Source organism: Balaenoptera physalus (genome assembly GCF_965194825.1).
Source record: "Balaenoptera physalus genome assembly, chromosome: 10".
Taxonomy (NCBI): domain Eukaryota; kingdom Metazoa; phylum Chordata; class Mammalia; order Artiodactyla; family Balaenopteridae; genus Balaenoptera; species Balaenoptera physalus.
Genome location: NC_138889.1, coordinates 16,422,086 through 16,447,305, shown reverse-complemented (window position 1 = coordinate 16,447,305; position 25,220 = coordinate 16,422,086). Strand labels below are relative to the sequence as shown.

General features: G+C 38.8%; 1 protein-coding gene and 1 pseudogene across 10 annotated transcripts in view; one reads left to right on the top strand and one right to left on the bottom strand.

Moving 5' to 3' along the window:
• Positions 1-25,220, bottom strand: part of SIK3 (SIK family kinase 3) — a 249,758-nt gene that overhangs the window by 116,991 nt on the left and 107,547 nt on the right. The gene's annotated exons all lie outside the window — the stretch shown is intronic.
• Positions 873-24,847, top strand: LOC309668023 (small ribosomal subunit protein eS1 pseudogene; annotated as a pseudogene). The gene is made up of 2 exons: positions 873-927; positions 11,642-24,847. The product of its transcript is annotated as a small ribosomal subunit protein eS1 pseudogene (transcript).

Sequence of the window (25,220 nt, the reverse complement as noted above, 5' to 3'; positions counted from 1 at the left end):
CTTCCCCAAAATAATTGGAATAATTCTCCCACTCATTAGGCTATGAAATTACCCAGCCCATAAAAACTAATCACGTCATATCTCGGGGCCTCTCACCTTCTGAGATGGCCCGCACTCTGTCTGTGGAGCGTGTTTCTCTCTAAATAAATCCACTTCTCACCTATCACTCTGTCTCTCACTGAACTCTTTCTGTGATGAGACATCAAGAACCTGAGCTTCATTAAGTCCTGAGACCAGGTGTGTGATCTCAGTTAAAACACCATGGGTTCAAGTCCCAATCTGAGTTGCAAGGTTTCAGTACCACCTTTGGGAAAACTGAGAAAATCTTCACTCAAATTTTTTTTCCTGTAGGACTTAATTCCTTCTATAAGAATTAATTAATTCTCAGTTGAGATGGCTTCTAGAAAAGGAATTTAAATGTCTTTGCAATCAGCCTTGATGAAAAGCTTTTTCCTTTTAAACTTACTAGAAAATAGAATTGTCATCAGGAAACAGGTTTAAAGCAACCCCAAACCACCACAAACTACACAAGCTAGACTATAAGGCTAAACCTGCCAAGCACTAAATGGCCATGATTAAAGATGTACCATATGTACCACGGTCAGGACGTAGGCTGGTCATACTCTTGGGAAGATCCTGACCTTTGTGCTGGAACCAATCAAGGAGTTGGTATTTTAGTTTGTAACAAATATTCAGATCAAGTACTAAGGGGCAAAGACATACATTTGGAAAGAACCCATTACTCCATCCATTTTACATGCCATCATAACTGTTTCTGGGAAAATATGCAGCTGTCAAGCCTAAGGAATGACTGAGATGTTAGGATTCTAGCCAACTTCAGACAGGAGGATTCAACATGACCACCAACGATAATGGTCAGTCAGCTCTCAATGAATCCCAAAGGAAATACAGTTGACCCTGAACAATGTGGGTTTGAACTGCTAGGGCCCACTTATACACGGATTTTTCTTGATAGTAAACACTACAGTACTACACAGTCCATGGCTGGTTGACTCCACAGATGTGGAGGAATCAGGGATGTGGAGGGCCAACTGTAAGTTTTAAGTGGATTAATCCCCGTGTTGTTCAAGAGTCAACTATAGTTTTAAATAAAAGAAAAAGAAAAAAAAAGATTCAACTATTGTTTAAAATATCTAGCAGGTCTTTAGGTGATTTTTATTTTTCTATACTTCTCTGTTTGGGCTGTACTGAACAGGGAAAATAAAATAGTTCATGCATGCAACAATGTCTGGGGGATAGAGAATTGAGAGCTTACCTGCAGTGACAAAATATACCATGAAACATGCATTATTCTTGGAAGTATTTCTAAGGTGGAACACGGTATATTGTGCATAATTAATAAATGAAAATTTTCTGGTGACGACTTGGAATTCAAGGCATAGAAGGGACATTTTTAAGGTAAAAAAGAAAATAACTTCTCAGTTCCAGTAATTCCCATCTGGTTAACATTTACCGTCTCAGAAAACAGAAGTCCTAGGAGTGTCTCTAACACAATGGGCAACTCCCTCAGCCTAACTGACATTATTGTTGTTGTTATCTTAACATTTGCATGGTGCCAACAATATTTTGTATGCTTTACAGAACATTAAATCAACTCCTGGCCTGTAGGTTTACCACTTAAATGAACTGAACAAAAAGATATTTTAAAAAGGGATGGGGGGGTAGATAGGAGAAGAGGATGGAGTTGAAAAAAAAAAAAATGAAGGTAAGGTTAGAATTACTTACAAAAATATCAGTCCCCATTCCATTTTCAGGTATTTATTTTGGATTGACCAAATCTCAGAAGTCTAAGAGGGGGATTTAGATTGAGACTGATGGCTTAATTCTAAGGGAGCTATTTAAAAGGATGCCCTGAAGCCTTTTTTAAAGGAAGAATTTAAAGGAAGGGAAGGAAAGAGGGAGAGGCCCAAAGAAGATTGGAGGGCAAACAGGAGCTTTGAGAAGAGAGGAGGGATTGGGCAGAAAAGCATAGAGAAATGGGGAGGAAAAGGGTAAGAGCTAAATGGTTTGACAAGGAAGTCCTAATAGTTTAAAGTGGCTACCAAAGCAAATGGTATAATGAAACAATACTAATTGTTACAGAAATGTTTTGAAATAAAAGAAAAACAGAGAACAGCAGTTAGTCCAAGGAGAAATTTAAAGTTATGGTAGGAAATTAAGCTATGAAAGATGAAATTTTCGTGCCAGAGAAGAAAGACTGGACATGTGAGTAAAGAACTTGGCAATGGCCTGGACTGTGAGGTCAGAAGGAAGCAGAAAGCTGAATGGATTTCAAGAGGAATTTTCTTAATGAAGTACATGCTACTCCTTCCTGGAGTGCCAGCTCATAGGTAAAAATAACACAGACTCACAGAAGGATTGTGCTCTTCCCAAGAATGGCATTTGTCAAGGAGTCTGTGTACTGTTAGGCACATTTAGATGTAGCACCTAGAACACTCAAAGCTTTTTAAATCACCAGCTGGAAAGAGAGCTAAGCTCAACTGGCACGGCGTAACTTTCTTAAACTTCCCCAGTGGAGATTTATTACACTGAGTATCTTGCTAACCTTACAATGAATGGTAGTGTTGTTCCCAGTGAACAAAGTCAGCAACAGTTCATATCTTAAATTGCTTTAAATTATATTAATATGCCCCCAAGGCCTAATAACATAGCCTGCAGTAGCAGGAGGTTGATTGAACCAAGGGAATACAATAACAGTTGAAAAACCATTCTACATTCCTCATCTCTTTGCATCTCCCAATTATTTGGTAATGAAGACTAAGGGAAAATAGGGAGCAATCTCCATTATCAGATAAGCATCTTACCCTCCCTACTTCTGAAACTCTTACCTGTCACGCATCCTTAGATGTCAGTACTGTGAGCTAATTGTCAAGATGTACATCTTCGTCAAGCCAGGCATTTCTAGTCTGAATGGTTATAACACTGGGCTGTCTGTCTTCCCTGCAGCAGCCCAGAGTTAGAGCCAGCTTCCCTGTGCCCATCAGGAACACTGCACCAAGTTCCTTCTGAGGGGCTTTCCTAATCCCAGCTGCAAGCCATAAGTGCTGGCAGGAAATGCCCCCCTGGGATTCCACCAAAATGGGAATATTTTTGTGTGGTGGCTTTTTGCATTTATTCCAACTTCAATGAGTTCCTTTTATTAAGTAGTCATCACATTTTCAAACCAAACAGATTTTATTTCCATAATGAATGTCTGTGTCTCATGTGCTGAACAGTGAACTTTAAGTGACTTAAATCACTCGCCTGGACAGTCTAACTGGAACATTAATTAATTCTCAAATTTCTGATATTTATTTTAAAGGCAGGAGGAGGAATGTTGATAAACAACAGTGCCATAGAAAAAAATTTGAAAAACTGTTTCAGCAAAATATAGCTCATTATTATATGGATTATTGCTAGTAGATTGGCCAAAAAGTTTGTTCAGTTAGCGAATACGTTGTTCAATACAGTTCTTGGTGAAAATGACTTTTATTTTTACTTAAAACTGAACGAACTTTTTGGCCAACCCAATACATATCACATGTATGTTAACATTATTGTATCCACATTAAATGTAAAAACACAACTACATGAAGTATGTACTTCATATCACAGTTAACATTTAATAAGATTGTTCGTCCTTTCCCTTAGCAGGATTACATGCATCCTAAATTCTGACTTTCTATAATAGTCCTAAATTGACATTACAGTACAAGTCTGGAATTCTAAAAAGCTACTAGAAGTACCAGCAAGGATTTTACTTTTATTTTTTATTTTTTTAAATAAATTTATTTATTTATTTTTGGCTGTGTTGGGTCTTCGTTTCTGTGCGAGGGCTTTCTCTAGTTGTGGCGAGCGGGGGCCAGTCTTCATCGCTGTGCGCGGGCCTCTCACTGTCGCGGCCTCTCTTGTTGCGGAGCACAGGCTCCAGACGCGCAGGCTCAGTAGTTGTGGCTTGTGGGCCTAGTTGCTCCGTGGCATGTGGGATCTTCCCAGACCAGGGCTCGAACCCGTGTCCCCTGCATTGGCAGGCAGATTCTCAACCACTGCACCACCAGGGAAGCCCAAGGATTTTACTTTTAAATAAGCTACTATAATTGTGTATTAATTCACTAAAATATTAAGTATAGTTAATAACAGTGAGGGTTTTTTAAAAAATCATTAAAAGCATCCACAATTTAAGCAAAAACCAACCTATTTATTACACTGTCTACTGGGCCCTCTTTTGATCTTATGACAATATTGTTTTTAAGCAAATGGATATGACTCCTAATTCACTGCCAAAGAGACCCAAAAGAATCTCCAGACATCAGAAATAGTTTCATTTAAGACAGACATATTTGCATAAATATCTTTTTAGAAAAGTAACAGACCATGGGAAACATCATCCAAAAAATCACAAGGAATGAGATTTATGAGATGAGAAATGAAGGGAGAATAGAGAGCGGGGGAAAAGAAAATAAAATGTTAATTGATAATAACTTCACACTAAAAGTAATTATCCCTCCCTATTTTTTTTTAATTTATTTATTTTATTTTTATTTATTTTATTTTTGGCTGCATTGGGTCTTCGCTGCTCGTGGGCTTTCTCTAGTTGCGTTCAGCGGGGATTACTCTTTGTTGTGGTGCATGGGCTTCTCACTGCAGTGGCTTCTCTTGTTGTCGAGCACAGGCTCTAGGTGCACGGGCTTCAGTAGTTGTGGCACACGGGCTCAGTAATTGTGGCTCACGGGCTCTAGGGCACAGGCTCAGTAGTTGTGGCACATGGCCTTAGTTGCTCCGCGGCATGTGGGATCTTCCTAGGCCCGGGATGGAACCCCTGTCTCCTCCATTGGCAGACAGATTCTTAACCACTGTGCCACCAGGGAAGCCCTATCCCTCCCTATTTAAAGGTCCTTTTGAATTTTCCTGCGACCTCTGGGTCACAGATTTCTTTAGAGATCACACTGGCATTCTTTGAAACAAAGTCAAAGAAAATTCCAATAAATCAAATGTACTTTTCTGAGTAGAAGATGGCACAGAATAAAGAGTTCTGGTAGGAAAGACAAAAACTAACACATACAGTAGCAGAATCTTTTTCCCTCTGAACAAAATCTCATAGAAGCTCTAATATGTAAGATGAGGAATGGGAGAAGCACCTACTCTGGTTAACTCTGGGTAAGAGGTTCAGAGACAAAACTTTTCAGAACCCTAGGGCTCTGGAGAACAATTCAGAAATCACTGGGACAGCAAAAAGAGAACTGGAGTGAGAGTTGAGATCTAGAAACATTTGTGACCTTGGGCATATCACCTTACCGCTATAGTCCTCAAGGTCCTTATCTACTAAATGAAAGGTGTGACTGTAAGTGACTTGCAAGCAGAGTTATCAAGACAAGGTCTCACCATGCCAATTCCTAAGTAGAACTCTGAGAGACTTTGGTGTTGCTTCTTTTACATTTTTATTTTATTTTTTTAAGTTCCAAGGTTCATTCACATAAAATGAATCAGAATCACTAAACAGTTCTCAATCTTGAAAAACTAAAACATTTAAGCCATCTAGTTTTATAGTGCTATATGATACAGGACGATACGATAAGCCCAAAGATGTATTTACCACATTTGAGATAACCTCAGTGAGTAAGCTCTTAAGTACTACCTTTCTTACTTAAACAGCAATTAAATATGTTGAAGCATAACACCACTGTCTACCTAGGAAAGCCCTGGCATTTTTGCTGCTAATATTTTCTCTATTGGTAAAATCAATATCTCCTACCACTAAGACTAAGAACACTGATAATCAATAATATTATTAATTTCCATTCCACTTACAGAACAAACAATGGTGGTCTAAATTAAATGGAATGTGATGCAGGCCACAATTAAATCAAACTAATTAAGCCATAAATTATAACCAAATTAGGAAGATAATATAGAAACCAAAAATCCAAGTCTAAGAATCTTATCCAAATTTGATAGTTTCCACCTATAAAAAGAATCTTAGAAATGAGAAAATTAAAGTGTCAAGTTTGTTTTATATCTTTTCTTTGTGTTTTAGACAAGTTAATTCCAACATATTAAACATAATAAAAATAGCTTTAAATTTATTAAGCACTTAACACGTGCCAAGGCAGTTACTTTTTACTTTTTATTATGAAAAAGTTCAAATATATATAAAAGTAGACAGTAATACAATTAAATCATCAATCAGCTTCAACAATTATTAACTCATGGTCAATCTTGTTTCATCTATACCTCTACCAATTTCCTCCAAAATCCCAATTGCCATATCATTTCATTTGTAAATATTTCAATATGTACCTCTAAAAGGATTCACTCTCTTTTCTTAAAACATAACTATGGAACACTTATCACACTTGAAAAAAATAACAATAATTATAGGCATTAACTCAATCTTCACAACAACCCTATGAAGTAGGTACTACTATCATTCCCATTTAAAACTGACGCACAGGGGCTTCCCTGGTGGCACAGTGGTTGAGAATCTGCCTGCCAATGCAGGGGACACGGGTTCGAGCCCTGGTCTGGGAAGATCCCACATGCCGTGGAGCAACTAGGCCCGTGAGCCACAACTACTGAGCCTGCACGTCTGGAGCCTGTGCCCCACAAGAGTGGCCGCGATAGTGAGAGGCCCGCGCACCGCGATGAAGAGTGGCCCCCGCTTGCCGCAACTAGAGAAAGCCCTCGCACAGAAATGAAGACCCAACACAGTCAAAAATAAAATAAATAATTAAATTAAAAAAAAAACTGACGCACAAAACAACCAAGTAATTTGCCCAGGTTATACGGTACTAAATAGCAGAGGCAGAATTTGAACCCAAGCAGTTGAGCTCTAGAACCTGAACCCTTAACTACACACTATGTTTTGCTGCCTCTCAAAACTAGATTTTATGGTAAGGAGTTCTCAAATATAAACATAATAAACTGACTAACAAAGGAATGAATGACAGAATCAGAAGTCAGCAAAATTTTGAAACCGGGAAAATACAATACAGTACTTCACCTCTCCTCCAACTTCTTTCTTCATCTTCTGCTGGTATGCTCACGAACACCTCTACCTTCCTTCATTTAACATAATGCCAATTATTACAAGGTTTGTTCTTTTCACTACAACCAGCTCCACCAGGTTAAGCTGATATTTGGGACATACTCTGTGACTAGCTTTCATCAAAACAGACTCACTGGGTGCAGTCCTACTCAAAATTAAATATTCTCTACAGAAGTCATAAGATGTAGCAGACAGACCCTAAGGTGACCAACCTCCAGTGATTGCACACACCATACATTCATTCATGATTTTGTGTAATCTCTTCTCTCCCCTCCATCAAGCTGGAAGTCCTGATGAAGTAAGTGGCCATGTTTGAGAAGCTCCTAAGAAAAGGAACTGTGGATGGTCTCAAAGAACTGTAGGCCACCTCTCTAGAACCTGCGGGCAGCCTCCAGCCAACAGCCAGCAAAAAGTCAGTCATAAAGCCACAAAAAAATAAACTCTACCAGTAGCCTGAATGGTCTTTGGAGTGGGTTCTTCCCCACTGGAGCCTCCAGATAAGAATGCAACCCACCCAATACCTTGATTACAGCTTTATGAGACCCGGAGCAGAGGGTCTCCTGACCCACAGAAACCATGAAATAAAAACGTGTGCTGCTCCTACCTGGACTGGGGAGTCGGCAGTGACTCCTATGAGGAAGTGATACTTAACTGAGCTCTGATAGATGAACAGGCGTTAACTGGGGGGAGGAATGTTCAAAGGTCCCAAAATAGAGGTAGCATGGCAAACAAAGACTGAAAGAAAATGTGTGCTTAGAACAGAATAGAGAAGGAAGACCAGACTGAGGAGGGCCTCATAGGCCCTAGGAAAGAAAGTGATTTGGAGGACTTTATCCTGAAAGCTATGATTAAAAAGTTTTAAGCAGTGGGTACCATAACACCAGAATGTCCCAGAGACATCTTTAATTCAACTGTACAAAATCCAATTTCATTACCCCTATTTCTCATTTCCCAATTTCTATAAATGGCACTATCCTTCTTCTAGTTAGGAAATGGCAAAGAGGCTACATTATTTTACATTCCTACCAGTAATGCAGGAGAAGGTTCTAATTTCTCCACATCCTCACCGATACTTGGTATTGTCCATCTTTTTTTAATTATAGCCATCCTGAAGGGTATGAAGTGATATTTCATTGTGGTTTTAATTCTCATTTTCCTAATGCCTAATAACGTTGAGCATCTTTTTATGTGTTTATTGGCCAGCTGTATACCTTCTCTGTTCATTTTTTAATTAGGTTGTCTTTTTATTATTGAGTTGTAAGAGTTCTTTATATATTCCCAATACAAATCCCTTATCAGATATATGATTTGCAAATACTTTCTCTTCATTCTGTGATCTGTCTTTCACTTTTTTAATGGTATTATGTACAGTACAAAAGTTTCTAATTTTGATGTGGTTCAATTTAATCTGTTTTTTCTTTTGTCCCTTGTGCTTTTGGTGTCATACCTAAGAAACCACTGCCTAACTCCAGATCACAAAGATTACTTCCATGTTTTCTTCTAAGAGTTTTACAGTTTTAGCTCCTACATTTATATCTATGATCCATTTTCAGCTAATTTTTGTGTATGATGTAAAGCAGGGGTCCAACTTCACTCTTTTGCATGTGGATATCCAGTTGTCCCACCATCATTTGTTGAAAAAACTATTCTTTCTCCATTTAATTGTCTTGGTACTCTGTCAAAAGTCAAATGACCACATTTGGCTTTTATTTCTGGACTCCTGAACCTATTCCACTGATCTGTCCTTACATATACTGTCTTGTCTCCTAGTTCTTGATATTCTAGATGTTGATATTCACCTTACTCTCTTAAGGTTGGTGTTAATTACACAAAACAATGGGTTTTGTAAAGTCTCAAGCACCCAACACAGGACCTAGGACCCAGAACAACTATTTATAATTATTTAGCAATTATTAATTATTAATAGCAACTATTAATGAACCAAGCCAAAAAGATTTCTGCTTGTGATTTAGGGGGAACTTTTTAAATTATTTTTAAAAAGGTCAATTAATAAAGCAAATATTAAAAATTGAGATGAAAATAACCTACCAACTTAGCAAAATAACAACAGAGAAATAGAACTAAGAAAGAACTGCAGTAACAGTTACTAGGCAACCACAACAATTACTAAAGGCGATGACTACTCCAAATTTTTATTCCAATTAATTCATTCATTAACATAAGTGTGTATGTTAGATCCTAACTACTTCTTTTAAAAGAGAAAGAAAGGACTGAGGTGCTTACAAAATCAAATACATAAAATAAGACAATTAAAAAAAAATCAGTAAGTTCTTTCCTCCTATTTTCTCAAAGCTATAGTGCCCTTGGGAAAGGGCCAAACACTTCTAGATCAGCAGATATGCAAAGGATTCATTAGCATTAAGTCCATTAGTCTACAGGCAACACACACGGGGAAACTTTTAATATATGAAACAGGGACAAACTGTTAGACTCTTCAAAGAAGAACAGATATAGGAAGTTCTGGCCCTCACCTCCCCAAATCTCTGCTTTTTAACCAAAAAAGGATAAAGAAAAGTGAGGGTTTCTTTGTCCTCTGGTTCCTCCAAAGTAGGTCAGGTCTGTGCGTAATTATTGGCTTTAGCATTCCTTCAGAAAAGGAAGAGATGTCAATGCATGGAGATTTTTAAAAACAGCAGACTCAGGCTAGGGGTAGAGACAAAAGAGTGCCTCTGCTGCTTACCAAAAAAATAAACTAAGAACAGTCTTTTGTTTTTTAAAATAGTAAGTCAATTTTAAGACAGGTAGGATAAGAGGCCTAATTTCTCATTCTAAGGCTACAACCCCTGAACTTGAACTTGTGGATAAATCCTCCTTGTTTCATCTTCTTCCTAGTCATGCTCCCTACTTAGCAAGGTTGACATGAGGAAACCGTGAAAAATAAATTCAAAATATATTTACCAGAGGATTTTATATGTAAGAACATCTACCAAAAGATTAATTAAGAACCAGTATTTTGCATTACCAAATCTTTCCTTAGAAAAAAAATCACTCTGTGGTTCTTTTTAACAATATGCTCATAGAAATTTTTATTGTGAAATACGTCACATACAAACCACAGTTCCTTATGTGCTTTTCTATTCTAGTCCCTATCCCAAGACAATCACTATCCTAAAATTTATATTATCATTCCTTTGCTTTTCTTTACAATTTTACCCTATATGTATCACCAAACAACATATTATTTAGATTTGCCTGTTTTTAAATTTTATATCAAGAGAATCAGGCTGATCATTGTTAACTGCCTTTTTTGATCCTTATAATGTATTTATAATATTCCTCCATGAAGATGCATGCAGTGGTACCTAATTCACAATATTTATGCTAAATAGTCATCCTTTTACAAATATACCATCTTTATTATTGCTTTACAGTTGCTGGACATTTAGGTTGTTTGCATTTTTAGCTATTATGAACAGTATTTTAAATATTCTTATACTTGTCTCCAGGGCCATGAATACAAAAGTTTCACTAGGGTATATATTTAGGAACCAATAAGTAAAGCCAAATTGTTTTCCAAAATGGTCATATCCAACAGTGGGACTGTTCCCACTGTTCCATATCATCACCAACAACTGTTATTTCTCATTTTTCCCAGTCTGGTGAGTGGTGGGGAGCAAAGAGTTCCTCACTGTTTTAATTTGCATTTCCTTGATGACTGAAAAGGTTGAGGATCTTTTCATATGTTCACGGACCATTTATTTCTGCCTCTGTGAAATAAACTTATTCACGACTTTCCTATTTTTTTTTTAATTTGAAAATTTCTTTTATATTCTAGATGAACTTTGTCAGTACATCTTCTCTCAAGTTGTGGCTTATTTTTTCACTCTCTTTATGGTGTCTTTTTTTAAGTAAATTTTTTATTGAACTATAACAGATATGCAGAAACGTCTCCAAATTATAAGTGTAACCCACATACGAAAAAGCAACTTGGCCCTTTTGGCTCTATGAGCAGCACCATGGCGGTTGCCAAGAACAAGCGCCCTTCTAGGAGGCCTCACTTTTAGTCTAGCGCAAGTTACCTAGACTATTTGAAGGTGATAAAAGCATATTATAAGTGATTTTTTTCCTACTGTGAAAAAAAAAATAGAACAAGCACCTTACAAAAGGCAGCAAACTGGGAGTCAAGAAGAAAGTGGTTGATCCATTTCCTAAGAAAAATTGGTATGACGTAAAAGCACCAGTATTCTCACTATAAGAAATATTGGAAAACCACTAGTTATAAGAACTCAAGGAATGAAAATCACATCTGATGGCTTAAAGGGTAGTATTTTTTTTAACAGGTTTTTTTTTTTTTAATTATTTATTTATTTATTTATTTTTGGCTGTGTTGGGTCTTTGTTTCTGTGCGAGGGCTTTTCTCTAGTTGCGGCAGGTGGGGGCCACTCTTCATCGCGGTGCGCGGGCCTCTCACTGTTGCGGCCTCTCTTGTTGCGGAGCACAGGCTCCAGACGCGCAGGCTCAGTAGTTGTGGCTCACGGACCTAGTCGCTCCACGGCATGTGGGATCCTCCCAGACCAGGGCTCGAACCCGTGTCCTCCGCATCGGCAGGCGGACTCCCAACCACTGCACCACCAGGGAAGCCCTTAAAGGGTAGTATTTTTGAAGTGAGCCTTGCTGATCTGTAGAAGGATGAAGTTGCATCTTGAAAAGTCAAGCTAATTACTGAGGACGTTCAAGGCAAAAACTGCCTGACTAATTTCCATGGAATGGATCTTAGCCATGACAAAACGTGCTCCGTGGTCAAAATGGCAGACCATGATTGAAGCTCATGTTGATGTCAACACTACCAATGGTTACTTGATTCATCTATTCTGTGTTGGTTTTACTTAAAAACACAACAATCTGATGCAGAAGACCTCTTACACTCAGCATCGACAGGTCCACCAAACTTGGAAGACGATGGTAGTAATCATGACCCGAGAGGTGCAGACAAATGACTTGGAAAAAGTGGTCAATAAATTGATTCTAGACAGCATTAGAAAAGATAGAAAAGGCTTGCCAATCTATTTATCCACTCCATGATATCTTTGTGAGAAAAGTAAAAATGCTGAAGAAGTCTAAGTTCGAACTGGGACTAAGTTTGAGCTTCATGGTGAAGGTGGTAGTTCTGGAAAAGCCACTGGGGATGAGACAAATGCTAAAGTTGAACGGGCTGGTGGAAATGAGCCACCAATCCAAGAATATGTTTAAGATTCAGATAAAAAATCCGATTTGTGGGGAAAGAAAGCAATTTTGGGTTCTCAATAATTTTTAAGAGTGTAAGAAGTCTTAATATCAAAAAGTTTGATAACTGCTAAATCAGACATATGTGGTATCTTATTCTCCGTGCCACTAAACCTCATATGTCCCATCTCTTCTTTCTCTGTACTAAATTTCAGAAATTTTTTTCAGATCTATCTTCCACTTCACTCTTGAATTCTATCCAATCTATATCATCTTTCCATTGTGTTTTGTCATTTTTTTCTTTAAATTTATTTATTTATTTTTGGCTGCATTGTGTCTTTGTTGCTGCGTGCGGGCTTTCTCTAGTTGCAGCGAGTGGGGGCTGCTCTTTGCTGCAGTGCGCAGGCTTCTCATTGCGATGGCTTCTCTTGCTGCGGAGCACGGGCTCTAGGCACGCGGGCTTCAGTAGTTGTGGCTCGCGGGCTCTAGAGCACAGGCTCAGTAGTTGTGGCGCACGGGCTTCGCTGTTCTGCGGCATGTGGGATCTTCCCGGACCAGGGATCGAACCCGTGTCCCCTGCATTGGCAGGCAGATTCTTAATCACTGCGCCACCAGGGAAGCCCCTGTCATTTGTTTTTTATTTCTAGAATTTCTGCTGAGACTGAGCTCTTCTTTCACACCTTCCTCAACAATTTTGAGTCTCTTCACCATACCGTATTTTTTTTTTCATACCGTACTTTTAATCCCCTCTTTTATTTCTTTAAACATCTATAGTCTTTACAAGACTAATGATTACCGCTGATGTTTTAGTTATCTAACACTGTATAACAAACCTCCCCAGAACTCTGTGCATTCAAACAACAACAATCACTTATTTTGCTCACAAATTTGCAATCTGCCCAGGGCTCAGAAAGGACAGCTTGTTTCTGTTCCATGTGGCACCACCTAGGGCTACTTGACAGGAAGTTGGAGGATCCACTTTCCAGAGGCTTCTCACAAGGCTGGTAAATTAGCATTGGCTGGCAGCTGGCAGCTTAGGCCTCAGTTCATCTCCACATGGGTCTCTCCATGGACTGCATGGGCTTCTTCACAGCATGGTGATGGGTTCCAAGAATGAGCATCCCAAGAGAGCAAGGAAGGTGTGTGGCATTTCTATGACTTAGCCTCAGAATTCACATAATATCACTTCCGTTGTATATTTTGTTGACTGACTTTTGGTCAAAGCAGTCAGAAAGGCCTGGCTAGGTTCAGTGGAATGAGACAGACTCTACTTCTTGATAGCAGAATAGCAAGGTTCTAGAAGGGCACATGGGTCGGGAAATACTGCGGCAGCCATCTTTGGAAAATATAATCTGCTACACCTGACTCACTCATAGTTGCTTGTCTTCTTGTGCAAGCTCACATTTCTTTCAACTTTATCCATAAATATTTTGAGGTCTGTCCACAGAGATTTAAATTTGATTCTCCCAGACTCTGGGAATCACAACCAACTAGGACTACTAACAACAAAGTTAGCAGCTGAGAGATTTTCAGGCCTCACAGGTAGTACAAAATCCTGGTTGCAAATCCATGTGAGGGCAAGCTTCTGTTTAGGCAGTTTCTTGGGAGACTTTTTCCCCTTCTCCATTCAGATCCAAGACATTAACATGCAAGTCTCTGTAGGCAGGGAACTTTTTCTCCTATTCATCCACTGAGAAGTCACCTTTCTGGGATCCCAGTTTTATATAGGGCAGTTTCCAATATGACCTCCCACTCTGCTTGGACACTATTTTTTTCTCTTGTCCCTCCTCCCTTTTGCTCTAAACCCATAGGAAACTCTCAGCACAAGCACCACCATCAGTGCTTACTCTACATTGTGGAATCATGCTTTCTAGTCCTTTCAAGGCCTTCAGTTGTTTTTCTCACATGGGCTCCAGTATTTCACATATATTTTTCCTTTCCCCAGCTTCATTTTAAAATGTTCTGACCAGAAGGGAATTCTCTGCACATCTAATCTACCATATTACTGTCAAAGAAATTACTCACCATTCATTCTAAGCTATTTCACTTACTAAAAAATGATAAATAATGTCAGGAATACATCTATGTTTTTAAAAGGCAGCTATGTAAAATATCATATTTACTTGGATGGAAATGCTTTGGAAAATGTCCTTAATTAATACACTTCCCACAAAGCAAATCAGAGGGAACTTAAACTTATTAGAAACGGTAACTTCTGCCCCAGATTCTTCACATCTTTTAAACTCTATTGGGCTCTATGCCCTTGTACGTATTTTTTATTTATTTATTTATTTTATTTATTTTTGGCTGTGTTAGGTCTTCCTTGCTGCGTGGGCTTTCTCTAGTTGCAGTGAGCAGGGGCTACTCTTCCTTGAGGCGCTTGGGCTTCTCATTGCGGTGACTTCTCTTGTTGCGGAGCACAGTCTCCAGGAGCGCAGGTTTCAGTAGTTGTGGCACTTGGGCTCAGTAGTTGTGGTGCATGGGCTTAGTTGCTCCGCGGCATGTGGGAATCTTCCCAGAGCAGGGCTCGAACCCATGTCCCCTGCATTGGCAGGTGGATTCTTAACCACTGAGCCACCAGGGAAGCCCCCTTGTACATATTTTAAACATGGTTTAGAACTGCACCACAACCCAAGGTAAAGGAAACTGTACCGATTTAAAGGAAAAAACAACAAACTATTTCTAGAGCCAATGTCTTAAGGTTAAAATTTAAAAAATAAAAAAAAGATGAGGTCAATGTCATGTAGGAAGAGGTAAATTCAAGTTCTCTTTGGCAAAATGAAAATAAATTAACTGGATTTAATATTCATATGCATTTTTTGAAGCATATTCTTAAGACTAAAGAAACAGCAGTTCATGAAAAAAAGGAGCTATAAGCCACTGGAATAAAGCCTTTGTACGTCAGATCTCCCCACCATGCTGCAAGCAATGGCTACAAATTACCATATTCCCCAAAAGATGACAGCCAAACTCTTCTATCCCAGAGGAAAAATGGCTATTACAGCCGTTAGTCGGCACTGCAGGAGGCTTAAGAGCAAGTCACTGAACAGACCATTTATTGTTCTTCATCTTGTGCAATATGACCTTTCCAGCTCAGCCTGCTAAACATCACAGTGGTCCATGAGGAGAAAATCCACATGGAAGCAAATTCCAAAATGCAATTTACCCTATAGGCAGCTTGCTTTTCCAGATTCTTCATCCCACTTTGCTCTACTCCCCTCTGGGTCATAACAGAACTTGGCAGATGTTAGAATTTGCTATGTATAAACTCTGGAGCCCAGATTAGAAAACTCAGCAAAGTATGCATTTGGTACTGGCAAAAATGGTCGCTTTGTGCACTGATTCAGATTTGCTAACTTAGGATATCTACGGTTTCAAAAATGTGTCTACAACTGTTGAAATAAAAAAAAATCGGAGGAAAGGCACGTGTCACACACATCCCAACATAGGCTTACGAGTCTTCTGAGATCATCCTCTCCATACCAACAAAATACCAAGGCCATTACACAATCTGTGGTTTCTTCTCATAATTGAAGAAATTAATAGCTTTGGATGCAAAACTTAGATAGCTTTACTCTGAGATATTCTCCCAGCCTTGGAGCTTTGTGTATAGAATCCCAAAGTACCAGTTACCAGACTCCCAAGTAGAGGTCTACAAAAGGTTCTTTTCATTCACTAGCAATCTTTCTTCATAGAAAACTTCAAAAATGTCTTTTGGAAGAGTTTTCCACTTATAAAAAGAGTCTGCAACAAACCCCTATTGTATAGTAGTTTGTGTTTACCAAGTTGATAAAAATCCATCTATACTGTATTTCATGTCGTAATTTATTGATAGTTCTTTTCCTTACATTAAAATCAAAGAGTTAGCATCCTAACAAGGTAGAGAGTACACAGGATACATTTAGCACATGACGTATGACCAAGTTTAAAAGGGTTGAACCTGGAAAAGGTAATTGCTCTGTTTGAATTATAAGTAATCTGACATACTGATTTGGGGAGCAAAGCTACATTCTATAGTTTTAGGCAATGCAAATCTAAAGCATAACACAGCAATGAGTTTTCCCATCTGAGTAATAAGGGTATTCATATAAACTAATTACAGCCTAGAAATTAATTAACTGATCAAACTAGATGAGTTTACCCTTGGTAAGTTAATAAGAGCTTGCTTGTCCATCTGGACATTAAAATGCTAGTCAGCAGAGGTTTCGTTATAACTTAATAATCTGTTTTGATTTGCTTTACATCAGAATTCTTTTGGCCTCCATTTGTTCACCTACATCTCTGGAAGTTCCTTCATACACATCCAATAAAAGCAAAACAAGTACTTAAGCTTGTACATATGATTCTAAGGGGCTATCTTTTTAATAAATTTTGCATTTATTTAGAGCAATAATGTACATGCATAAAGATGTTATTGTTTAAAAAAATTATACTTTGTAATGCAGTCCCTTAACACACCCAAAAAAATCAGTGCAACTAATACCTATTCAATGAATTGTATAACTACAAATAAAAAGGTCCTCATTTACTCCTGCATAGAAATTGAAGGACTTACTAGCATTAACTTCAATCCAGTATTTTAGACACACAGGCTTTACGGAGAAAATGAGTTTATAATTTCAGATACCTCTAATTGTCAAGTCACATAACCAGGTCTGGGTTTCTACAGGGCTGTGGTAGCTCACTTCAGTTAGTGAAGCAACCCATCAAGGGCATCAATCATTCTGGTTGGGGGGGGGAAAAGCATCAACATATTTGTTATATTTTGGATATATACATTTTTTTCAGTCCACTCTTCCACCTTTTTCTGCAGAACAATTTTTTTGTTACACTCTAAACTTCTGGCTTTTGATACCAAGTAGAGAATCCCAATGTCATTAACGGTGCAGAAAGAAGAAAAGAGCCTGGGCTTGAGGCAAGAGAATGAAATTGGAATCCCAACTCTACCACTTAGTTTCTTATCTGTAGAACAACTACTTTAATAAAGTTGCTATAAAGGTTAAAAGATAAATCACCTAGAACAGTAGCTGGCATAGAACAGATAACTAATAAATATTGGCTGTTCTTATTGTTATTAGTACCAACACTATTATTATTATTCTACTTATTCCTGACTGGGTCCCTACCCTGTTTCCTAGCAATTCCAAACTTCTGTCACTTTCTTCAAGCCCTCTAGCCAAGCTCAAATCCCTAACTTTCAACAAATGACCCACTCTGTGCTTGACAGAGAAAACAGACATGAAGAATTTCTTCAATTTCATGTCTCTAGATATCTTCATGCACCCAAATTTGCCTTTTCTTTTTCATTCTAGAAGAAGCAGGTCTTTCCTCCAACCTCAGGCAAGTAATAAGTGCCCAGTAACTGTTAGTCACTAACTATCATCTTCTTCCTCTTCCTCAACAAAAGGAATAGGAATTTCCAAACTCCATGTTACTGAAGACTGGCTGTTGCTCCCATTTCAGGCTTGGTAACTACCAACACTCATGTGATTATGGAGAATGGCTACTGGTTTTACAGTAATCGATTACTCTCTTCTTCATCCTCAAAATCCGTTTAGCTGACATAAAGGAGGTCAAGTTCTCATAAAATAACTACTGGTTCAAACTCATAGAAACAGAAAGTAGAATGGTGGTTGCCAGGGGCTGGGGGGAAGGGGAAATGGGGAATTTTTTAATGGGTATAGAGTTTCGGTTTTGCAAGATGAAAAAAGTTTTGGAGTTTGGTTGCACAACAATGTGAATGTCCTTAACACTACTTAACTGTCTACTGAAAAACAGGTAAAATGACAAGTTTTATGTTAGTGTTAATTTTACCACAATTTAAATACATACATACATACATACATATTGGTACTAGCTCAAGGCCACCCCAATATGACCTCTGCCAACCTCTGCCCTGAATTCATTTTCTGGACCCCTATTCAAATTAGGGTGAAAGTTCATTTAGTTCATTTCAGTTTGTTCAAGCAAATTCCTGACCAACATCCAGATAACTTATATAACCTATGTTTTTATAAAAGATAAAAAAGATGGCATGTTGTTGAGGGATATTTGGGGGTTAGGATTGAATTCTCAGAGATAATAACAAGTACAGCATCTGCTTCCCTCCACCCAGCAGAAATTAATATTAAAATAATTCTCCAAGAATACTACTCACACTTCCAGTGGAATCTTCTGACATTGGCACATAGGATACTTGGGACAGAGGTATGGAAGCGAATAAACATGTGGTAGAAAGCTCTCTTAACATAACCTGCTCCAGTGAAACTCACCAAATGAAACCCATGTTGTAGGAAAAAATTTGACCTGAGATGCAAATATTTATAAAAACTGTGACTTAAAGATCAACTATTTTTAGGAGGGAAAATATGCAGCAAATCTAACACAGCAACAAACTAAAATGCAGGGTGAAAAGATAATAGTAAACCATTTCAACCAGAATAAGAAACTGTACTTTTGAGAGTTATTTTTAAAATGTTAAGTATTCACTCTTTACCTCAAGATGTTCAAGAATCATTATACAGAGAACTGAGTGTGTTAAACACACGCAAACACATATGAACAAAAGCTAGGTTTGGCTGTATTCACAGAACTTACCTGTAGTTGGGTGGTAAAACTCCCACTCACCTCTTGAAGTATGTAAAGGACATTACCTCAACACAGAACCATGTAATGTTAACACTAGAAATATCTTATTCTAACCCAAGCCCTTTGTTTCATAGATGATGAAACTGAAGCACTGAAGGGATAAGTAAAACCTACGTACAAAATAAATTATGAGATCCCAGCATATAAAAATTCAGTAACTTTCTAATATACCAACATTAATTTATAAGAAGATGTGATGATGATAATAATTTTTAAAAGAACACATTCACAATAGCCACAAACTATCACAAGCCTTGGAAAAAGCATTACAAAAATGTGTGAGAATTCTATGGAGAAAACTAGAAAACGTTAGTAAAGGACCTAAAAGAGGACACATGCCATGTCCATAGACAGAAATGCATAATGTTGAAAAGACCTCAATTCTCCCTCTTGCCCCTATATAAATAAGCCACACTCTAGTCTCTCTTCCAAATAAAACTACAATAAACAAAAGAATATTCTTCTATGTTGTGGGTGATAATGGCAAAGGGACGCAGGGGTAAAAAATATAAGGATAAACCAGGAAAATAAGTCATCTTACCCAAGCAGTTTAAACTTTAAATGCAGGTTTCTAGCCTATAACGCCTAGCCAGCAGCACTCTTCCTTCTACATTCATTATTTCTGCGAGTTCAAATGTCCCTCAGATGATCTGTGTTTTCATGCAATTCTCTATATTTGCTTTAAAAATCAGTAAAGGGGGCTTCCCTGGTGGCGCAGTGGTTGAGAATCTGCCTGCTAATGCAGGGTACACGGGTTCGAGACCTGGTCTGGGAAGATCCCACATGCCGCGGGGCAGCTAGGCCCGTGAGCCACAACTACTGAGCCTGCGCGTCTGGAGCCTGTGCTCCGCAACAAGAGAGGCCGCGATAGTGAAGAGGCCCATGCACTGCGATGATGAGTGGCCCCCGCTTGCCGCAACTAGAGAAAGCCCTCGCACAGAAACGAAGACCCAACACAGCCCCACAAAAAAAAAAAAAAAAAAAAAAAAATATATATATATATATATATATATATATGTATATATATATATATAAATAAATAAAAGATTACTAAAAAAAAAATCAGTAAGGGCTTTTAAAATGTAAAGTTCACTTTGGAAACGATGTGGGCAGATCAGAAACTAATTTAACATTGTAACTTCATAGCCCACCTTACACTTCTTTAAAGTCTGTACAAACTTGCACTTCAGTATTCTGCCACTGTGCTTCCTGAAAACAACACGGATACAAACTATCTTTCTAAGTCCCTACAGATCAAGAAGACAAGGTCAGCCCCCCACCCCACCCACGCTGCCACACACACCTCCAGGACCAAAAAGATACAGCACCATAAAATCCTAATAAAAGTTCTATATTAAAACTAAAGGCAACCCAAGTTATTTTCAGTTAGTAGTCTAAAGATAAAGAAGGGATTGAGTAAATTAAAATGAAAAATTAGACCTGACCCTGTGGAATTAACTTCCTATTACTGTGGATTTCCAAATTAAAATCCCATGTGTAGATTTTGACACATGAGGTAGGACCAGGCGGGACAATTAACAACTAAATCTTTAACCTAAGCAAAATAGTTTCTGACAGTTTAACTCAAAAAGGTAACTAAAAATACACATAGGGCCTAAGTTAAACCTTACTGCAAACTGGGAAATAAGCAATTGAAACTTCTGTTCTAATAGAGTAATTTCCAAGTCTCTTTAATATTTTATTACACCAGATCCAAAGCTGCTAAAATTTAAATATCAGTCTGAAGACAGGGGCAAAAGATTCTTTTTCCTCTCTCCCTCAGAAAAAAATACATTGGAAACAGTAGACATTCTGTGAGAAGGCAATAAGACAGTCTGTGTTTTAACGGTGCAGTCATGTAAAGTCTATGGCCGGACACACCGACTATGCGAGCTGCTTGGCAAGCAACACAACATGGTGTTTACTAATACCAATCGCTGTAGGGCTCTTGACTAGCCAAGTACCAGCAAATCTGCACTAAGTCTACAATTCAGAGGTGAGAACTTTCCTGAATACAAAGCTACTATAGAGGCCAAGTGTCTAGACTTGAGGAGGAGGAAATCTGCCAACATCAGAGAGCTTCCCCAGATTAAAGAATGAACATTTTCCCCCTCTGAGAGAGAACGGGAGAAAATGTTATGAATGAGCCCCAACAGTCAGAAAGCTAGCCAAAGCTGGGTATATCCTGTATACATTAATGAATAAAGCAACAAGTCTAAACTTACAGGCCTGCAGAATACAGATTTGAATATCTTAGTATAAAAGTAAGGATTATTTTATTAAAATAAATATTTAAAGGTACATTTAAAAAACATTATTTCTCTAGTTTCTTCAAGAATATAGGACAGGGGCTTCCCTGGTGGCGCAGTGGTTGGGAATTCGCCTGCCAATGCAGGGCACATGGGTTCGAGCCCTGGTCCAGGAAGATCCCACATGCCGCGGAGCAACTGGGCCTGTGCGCCACAACTGCTGAGCCTGCGCTCGAGAGCCCGCGTGCCACAACTGCTGAAGCCCTCGTGCCATGGCTGCTGAGGCCCGCGTGCCTAGAGCCCGTGCTCTGCAACAGGAGAGGCCACTGTGGTGAGAAGCCCGTGCACCACAATGAAGGGTAGCCCCCGCTCACCGCAACTAGAGAAAACCTGCACGCAGCAACGAAGACCCAACGCAGCCAAAAATAAATAAATAAATTAATTAATTAATTAATTTTTAAAAAGAATATAGGACAAAAGACCAGTGAACTATATCCCTAGAGTCAAACAGGAATAACCTCTTTGACAGGCTCTCAATTCTTAAACCTTAGTTTTCCTTAAGGCTCTTTCTCTCTGCTTAGGCTGCTACTCAGTCACTCCTCCCAGACTCAGATATCTCCAATCAGACCATAATAGCTTCCGTGTCTGTATCTCCAGGCTTCATATTTCCAACCATCACCCCCTGGATATCACCCTCATCACCATTATACTGGAAAGTCAGCCCATCCATAATTAAACTGATCACATTTTCTCTTCCACTGCCAAATCTTCTCTTCTACTCTGAATTCCCTTGTCACCTAAAAGCATTGTTTGGATAAGGCAATAATTAATCTACTTCCTAATTAATCTACTTACCAAAGGTCTCCTGCTTCACTTCCCCAAACCATTAATCCCTCACATTCCAAAACTGTTCTTCTATCATGAAAGCAGTATCACAAAATAATAATCGCTACATAGATAAGTTTTCTGTGTGAAGTACTGGGCTTTATGTATATTACCTCATTCAATCTAACCCTCAAAACAGTCTCTGAGGTAGGCATTACTGTGCTTGTTTTACCAATGAATTAAACTGAGATTGAGGCTTATCCAAAGTCAGAGAAACAGTTAGTAAGTGGGAGACTAGGAGTTCAATATCAGATACTAACTCAATCACTATATAAAACTACCTCAGTACAGATTTTTTTTTAATTGAAGGAAGGGGGAAACCAGGCATAATTTGATCATCCTAATAATTAAGTTACTAATTCATCATTTATCATACAGTTTCTGTCATGAAGTACACATTATATTATTAGAGATACTCTCAAAACACGAATCTGATCTAAAAGACTGAACCAAAAATGTATTTTGGTGATTGCCTATTGCTTAAACGATGAAGTCAAATTGTATTTCACAATCTGCCTCCAACCTACCTTTCAATTATATCTTCCAGTATTCCAGCTACTGCCCCCTTCCCCACTCCCCACACTTTTTGGCACTAACCAACGTACACAACTAGTAATTCTCATTCACTCTCCTAAGGCCAGGTCTGTGGGCAATGTTTTTAATGTAGCCTTCCCTGACTTCTTCAAGTAAAATTAATTCCTCCCTCTTCTTGCTTCTACAGCAGATTTTTCATTCTTTTTTTTTTTTTAAACACAGCTTTATTATTTTTTTTAATAGATTCACTTTTATTTGAATACATTGTTTTGTGTGCTTTTTTTTTTTGGCTGCACTGGGTCTTCATTGCTGTGCGCGGGCTTTCTCTAGTTGCGGCGAGCGGGGGCTACTCTGTTGCGGTGCACGGGCTTCTCACTGCAGGGCTTCTCTTGTTGCAGAGCATGGGCTCTAGGAGCACGGGCTTCAGTAGTTGCAGCATGCCGGCTCAGGAGTTGCGCCACACGGGCCCTAGAGCGCACGGGCTCTAGGGCGCACAGGCTTCAGTCGTTGTGGCACACGGGTTCAGCAGTTGTGGCTTGCAGGCTCTAGAGCGCAGGCTCAGTAGCTGTGGCGCACGGGCTTAGTTGTTCCGCTGCATGTGGGATCTTCCGGACCGGGGATTCAACCTGTGTCCCCTGCATTGGCAGGCGGATTCTTAACCACTGCGCCACCAGGGAAGTCCCCAGGTTTTTCATTCTTAACTTATAGCACACACATCTATGTACATGTACATATACACTCATACACATATATCATCAAGTTATTACAGACACCGAGAAAGGGAGTCATCTTTTCATATATTTAGACACACATACAGAAACCTCATATATTTTGCACCTATAGGGAAAGGCATTTGTGTAGTAATTCTTACTATTTCTGTTCCTATCTCTTCCTTTCTTATCTACTTCTTACCTATATACACTCCATATGCTCTCCAGCATATTTTTAAATTACATTACATTGAGGCCAAAGTAAAATATTTCCAAAGGTAAAAGTAAATGACATGGCAACTAGCACTACAGTCAGAATCAACCATGCAGCACCTAATACATATTAACTGGACAAACTGTTTTGTTTGTATTTAAAGAAGTAGGGCTTTTCACTGTGCTTCAGGTAGCAGAAATGGCCACCACTGCCCAGGATAGTGAGGTAACAGCATGAGGAGTTGGGATTCAAAACGTTATCACTAAAGGACCAATTACGAACAACAGATTTTTAGATCTTTACTTCCTTTCCCCTCCCCACAGTAATAGAAATGCTTTTTCATAGACACGATTAAAAAAAAAAAAAAAATCACAGAGTAACCCTATAGTAACCAAACTATGCACACTATTTCCAGATTATTTTTCCCTCTACAATACCTTGCATTACTAACATATTTTAATTATAAAATGTCTGGATTAACTGGCAAACTTTTTTTTATTACTGTTTAACAACAACAACAACAAAAAGACACTATAGGCAACAGAATAAACGTAGCCTTTTATGGCAGAAATCCTGACACCCAAAAAGACAAGGTTACTTAGCTTCTGTAAGGGATTTCTTTTCTCTCTCTATCCTTCTAATATATTCTGAGAAACATACAGGAATGGAAATTTAAGAAAACATGCCTATTCTTCCAGTGCAGACCTAAAGCAACATGGGAAAAAAACCCTCAAGTAATGGAAGGGAATGGGGAGAGGAACAGGGGCTGTATGATGTCAGCAGGGTGCTAGAGGAGGCCAGGTTGCCAAAGAAACCAAACAGTAAAGAATAAGAGGAAAAATCGTTAGTTGGAAAACCTCTGAATGCTTTTACAGGAGCTCAATCCCTTGTCCTAAAAAGATGTGCTGCAAAGAGACCAACTGTCACGAATGACAAAGGGGACCAGGAGCAAGAACACCAACTGCCAAGCAACGACCTCTTCTAAATTACACAGTACACGTCCATCAATGAGAACGACCGCGAATGAATTCGGAATCCATGATGAACCTTTTGACTGTAGAAACCCAAACTTTGTGTGTGTCTGTGTTATTTTTTTTAGAAGAGCTTCTGGGGTCTTCCCTGGTGGCGCAGTGGTTGAGAGTCCGCCTGCCAATGCAGGGGACACGGGTTCGAGCCCTGGTCTGGAAGGATTCCACATGCCGCGGAGCAACTGGGCCCGTGAGCCACAATTACTGACCCTGCGCGTCTGGAGCCTGTGCTCCGCAACAAGAGAGGCCGCGATAGTGAGAGGCCCGCGCACCGCGATGAAGAGTGGCCCCCGCTCGCCGCAACTAGAGAAAGCCCTCGCACAGAAACGAAGACCCAACACAGCCATAAATTAATTAATTAATTAATTTTTTAAAAAAAACAACAAGATATTCTTTAAAAAAAAAAAAGAGCTTTTGTCAGCTTACATTTAAATAAGTATAATGGTATATTTAAACAGACATAAATACAAAAACTATTACTGTTAATATAAGCTGACCCAGGTAAAGAAACTCAGCGAGCCAGAAAAACTTGTGAAATTTGCTAGCCTCCCTTCTTCCTTAAAGTCCAGTCTTAAGTTGTTTTGATTTACCACAGTTTAGAAAGAAAAAAGTGAAATTACAAAGTATTATTTATAAGCAGCCAGTAATTACTGGTTTAGAAAAGAGTTTGAAATGAGCGAACCTACTTGAAATCCCCAAGGCAAATCTTTGTTCTAAGGCCAC